The following is a 5,257-nucleotide window of genomic DNA, read 5'->3' as shown; positions in this document are numbered from 1 at the left end:
CTGCTGACAAGCAGATTGATACACAAAAGCACCAATACACGTTAGGTGTCTACTCCTGCATTAATTAGCATAGCCTATAGATATTGCCCGAAGGCATCACTGAGTGAGTGCTTGATTTTGTGAGCTAGTAACCAGAAACCACATTCCTAAGGATAGAGGTAATTCAGAGACAGCTTTCTCTCTACTGGGGTGAGGCAGTACCAGGTACGCAAGTGTAAGCTGTTGGCAACTTATAGTTGTGGATGCCAACATTCCCAAACATCTACATATGTATATATGTGTACATATAGTATAGTTTTATACTAGCCCTTATATATTTGGGCACTACAATAGCACACTGCACATGTCTCTTCTTTGGTACAGGGAGGGGTAATCCAGAAAGCCATTATTAATCATGACTTCCCAGTGCATACTGCATGCAGCACAATATCATCTAGAACCTCACTGCCCTACCTACAGGCACTGGCAGTGTTCAGGGAGGGGGAAGACGACTAGGATGGATGTTTGGCTGGATCTGAGTGTGTACCCAGCGAGGATCGTTGCTGGGGGCTGGTGGTGGCTCTTTGCAGTCCGGTTTCCAGAGCAGTGGGCAGGGTTTTGCAGTCTCTTCACATACCATAGTTTATACCAGGATTTTTAAGCAATGACACATCCAACAATAGCATTGTACTGATATTCAAAGGGTTCTGCCCATGCCTAGTGAGCCCCAGCATAGCATGGGGTCATCAACCTGCTGCGGATTCTGGGAAATCCCTTCAAAATATACAGTAGGTTTTACCTGGACAGAACTGCAAAATCTGTTTGGAATTTTTCCTTGACACTGACGAGCATGTTCCCTTTTGGAGCCTGGAAGTAAGACCCAGTTTATCTCCAGTTAAGTGTGTCTTTGAAACAGGGGCTTTGCTCCCTCCTGGTGAAAATACAATCCCAAGAATGTCGAGGAATCATATACTCCAACAGTAGGGCTGCCAACCTCCATGTGGTGGCTGGAGATCTCTCACTATTACAACTGATCTCCAGGCAACAGAGATTAGTCCCCCTGGAGAAAATGGCCACTTTGGCAATTTGGACTCCATGGCATTGAAGTCCCTCCTCTCTCCAAACCCCGCCCTCCTCAGGCTCCACCCCCAAAATCTCCAGGTATTTCCCAACCCAGAGCTAGCAACCCTATCCAACAGAAATTTTCTCCCTCCCTGCCTGCCTCTCTTCTAAGCCAGTGCCTGGCCCAGAATTTATTCCAAGCTTGAGTTAATTCATGGGCAGAACACTGGGTCAAAGAAGAACAGCTGTGTTGTAGAGGAAAACAGGAAGTACATTGGCCTACTGTACAAGGTGCCTGGCATGTTCAGGTGCCAAGAAGATGAAAGGAGAGTGATGCTGTGCTCCATGCCAAATAGCGGAGTGCATCCAGGGAGGGGCTGCACCCTCAATTACTATCTAGTCCATTGAAAAGCTTTTCATCATTGAGGATTTCTGACTAGATATGAAATCTTAGTTGAGTTTGTCAAGTGGTTCCTGGAATCTCTGTCATCTGCCTCTTTGCATCTCTATGGGAACTAATGAGAATTTCTATGAAGAATGGAAGTACTCAGAATTGGACCCGAGTTAATTGAAGAGCCTGGGGCAGGTGCCAAGGAGGAGGGAAATGGAGCCTTGAAAGAGCTCATTGAGGAAACAATGGAACTCACAGTTTTCTTGCCATATTGCAGTGCAGTGTTCTTTCTGAAGATGGGTTAGATAGACAACCACATCCCTGTTCATCAGCTGCTCATGCCCATTGAAATCACTGAGGCTCTGCCAGTGTTCCAGGGCTGAATTTGCAGCTATTTTATGGCAGATAGAGTAAATGCTACAGATTCTGAGCAGTTCCTCAGTGGAACAGGCTTCCTCAGGAGGTGGTAAGCTCTCCTTCCCTGGAAGTTTTTAAGAAGACGTTAGATGGCCATCTGTCGGCAATGCTGATTCTGTGACCTTAGGCAGATGATGAGAGGGAAGGCATCTTGGCCATCTTCTGGTCTCTAGGAGTCGGGGGGGGGGAGGTAGTTGTGAATTTCCTGCATTGTGCAGAGGGCTGGACTAGACCCTGGTGGTCCCTTCCAACTCTATGATTCTATGATTAAAGAGGGACTGATAAATACGAGGAATAAGGAGGAGGGCATGCTGCCATCCCAAATACAATAGCTCTCTTCAGCCTGTGCCTCGTGGGCTTAAAAAAGAGTTAATTCCAGGGTGCTTTTCCACTCCACAGCTCAAGTAGAGAAAGTCTGCAAATAACATTAGCTGAACCAGGACCTAATGCAACTGCATGTTAGGTAGGAGGCTGAAGTTGGTTCCTTATTCCCAGTTCGTTCCCTATTCCCAGTTCCTTATTCACATTTCCTAGTTCCTGAATGATTTTGCGGACATTACAAAAGCTCTACACCCCAAGATATGGATTGGACCACCACATATGATACACCCCCACATTCAGGGGACCGTGCCCTTCGAGATGGCGCATGCTGGGTCCTGGTCCAAAGTTCGGTTCTTGTGCCAGCGGCTCCCAAGTGGGGTGCCCCCAGGACAGATGCCCATACAGGCACTGCACCCCAAAATAATCTTTGGACCACCCCAAATGACACATCCCCACACTCCAGAGACTGTCCCCTCCAAGAAGACATACAGCGGTGCCCGGTCCAAACACTGGTTCTGGTGCCATTGGCTTGTTTTTGGGTCCCCCCCCCCAGAAACCTGTATTGCAAAGAGGTTTTGAATAAGGAATGCCATTGGCTTGTTTTTGGGTCCCCCCCCCAGAAACCTGTATTGCAAAGAGGTTTTGAATAAGGAACTGGAGCTCTGCACCCCAAAATATGGATTGGACCACCACATATCATACACCCCCACATTCAGGGGACCGTGCCCTTCGAGATGGCGCATGCTGGGTCCTGGTCCAAAGTTCGGTTCTTGTGCCAGCGGCTCCCAAGTGGGGTGCCCCCAGGACAGATGCCCATACAGGCACTGCACCCCAAAATAATCTTTGGACCACCCCAAATGACACATCCCCACACTCCAGAGACTGTCCCCTCCAAGAAGACATACAGAGGTGCCCGGTCCAAACACTGGTTCTGGTGCCATTGGCTTGTTTTTGGGTCCCCCCCCCAGAAACCTGTATTGCAAAGAGGTTTTGAATAAGGAACTGGAGCTCTGCACCCCAAAATATGGATTGGACCACCACATATCATACACCCCCACATTCAGGGGACCGTGCCCTTCGAGATGGCGCATGCTGGGTCCTGGTCCAAAGTTCGGTTCTTGTGCCAGCGGCTCCCAAGTGGGGTGCCCCCAGGACAGATGCCCATACAGGCACTGCACCCCAAAATAATCTTTGGACCACCCCAAATGACACATCCCCACACTCCAGAGACTGTCCCCTCCAAGAAGACATACAGAGGTGCCCGGTCCAAACACTGGTTCTGGTGCCATTGGCTTGTTTTTGGGTCCCCCCCCCCAGAAACCTGTATTGCAAAGAGGTTTTGAATAAGGAACTGGAGCTCTGCACCCCAAAATATGGATTGGACCACCACATACCATACACCCCCACATTCAGGGGACCGTGCCCTTCGAGATGGCGCATGCTGGGTCCTGGTCCAAAGTTCGGTTCTTGTGCCAGCGGCTCCCAAGTGGGGTGCCCCCAGGACAGATGCCCATACAGGCACTGCACCCCAAAATAATCTTTGGACCACCCCAAATGACACATCCCCACACTCCAGAGACTGTCCCCTCCAAGAAGACATACAGAGGTGCCCGGTCCAAACACTGGTTCTGGTGCCATTGGCTTGTTTTTGGGCCCCCCCCCCCAGAAACCTGTATTGCAAAGAGGTTTTGAATAAGGAACTGGAGCTCTGCACCCCAAAATATGGATTGGACCACCACATATCATACACCCCCACATTCAGGGGACCGTGCCCTTCCAGATGGCGCATGCTGGGTCCTGGTCCAAAGTTCGGTTCTTGTGCCAGCGGCTCCCAAGTGGGGTGCCCCCAGGACAGATGCCCATACAGGCACTGCACCCCAAAATAATGTTTGGACCACCCCAAATGACACATCCCCACACTCCAGAGACTGTCCCCTCCAAGAAGACATACAGAGGTGCCCGGTCCAAACACTGGTTCTGGTGCCATTGGCTTGTTTTTGGGTCCCCCCCCCAGAAACCTGTATTGCAAAGAGGTTTTGAATAAGGAACTGGAGCTCTGCACCCCAAAATATGGATTGGACCACCACATATCATACACCCCCACATTCAGGGGACCGTGCCCTTCGAGATGGCGCATGCTGGGTCCTGGTCCAAAGTTCGGTTCTTGTGCCAGCGGCTCCCAAGTGGGGTGCCCCCAGGACAGATGCCCATACAGGCACTGCACCCCAAAATAATCTTTGGACCACCCCAAATGACACATCCCCACACTCCAGAGACTGTCCCCTCCAAGAAGACATACAGAGGTGCCCGGTCCAAACACTGGTTCTGGTGCCATTGGCTTGTTTTTGGGTCCCCCCCCCAGAAACCTGTATTGCAAAGAGGTTTTGAATAAGGAACTGGAGCTCTGCACCCCAAAATATGGATTGGACCACCCCATATCATACACCCCCACATTCACGGGACGGTGCCCTTCGAAATGACATATGCTGGGTCCTGGTCCAAAGTTCGGTTCTTGTGCCAGCGGCTCCCAAGTGAGGTGCCCCCAGGACCAAGGCACATGCAGACCCTGCACCCCAAAATAATCTTTGGACCACCCCAAATGACACATCCCCACACTCCAGAGACTGTCCCCTCCAAGAAGACATGCAGCGGTGCCCGGTCCAAACACTGGTTCTGGTGCCATTGGCTTCTTTTTGGGTTCCCCCCCCAGAAACCTGTATTGCAAAGAGGTTTTGAATAAGGAACTGGAGCTCTGCACCCCAGAATATGGATTGGACCACCCCATATCATACACCCCCACATTCAGGGGACTGTGCCCTTCGAAATGACATATGCTGGGTCCTGGTCCAAAGTCCGGTTCTTGTGCCAGCGGCTCCCAAGTGAGGTGCCCCCAGGACCAAGGCACATGCAGACCCTGCACCCCAAAATAATCTTTGGACCACCCCAAATGACACATCCCTACACTCCAGAGACTGTCCCCTCCAAGAAGACATACAGCGGTGCCCGGTCCAAACACTGGTTCTGGTGCCATTGGCTTGTTTTTGGGCCCCCCCCCAGAAACCTGTATTGCAAAGAGGTTTTGAATAA

The sequence above is a fragment of the Euleptes europaea genome, chromosome 2 (assembly GCF_029931775.1).
Source record: "Euleptes europaea isolate rEulEur1 chromosome 2, rEulEur1.hap1, whole genome shotgun sequence".
Lineage (NCBI taxonomy): Eukaryota > Metazoa > Chordata > Lepidosauria > Squamata > Sphaerodactylidae > Euleptes > Euleptes europaea.
Note: the sequence above shows the minus strand (reverse complement) of the source record.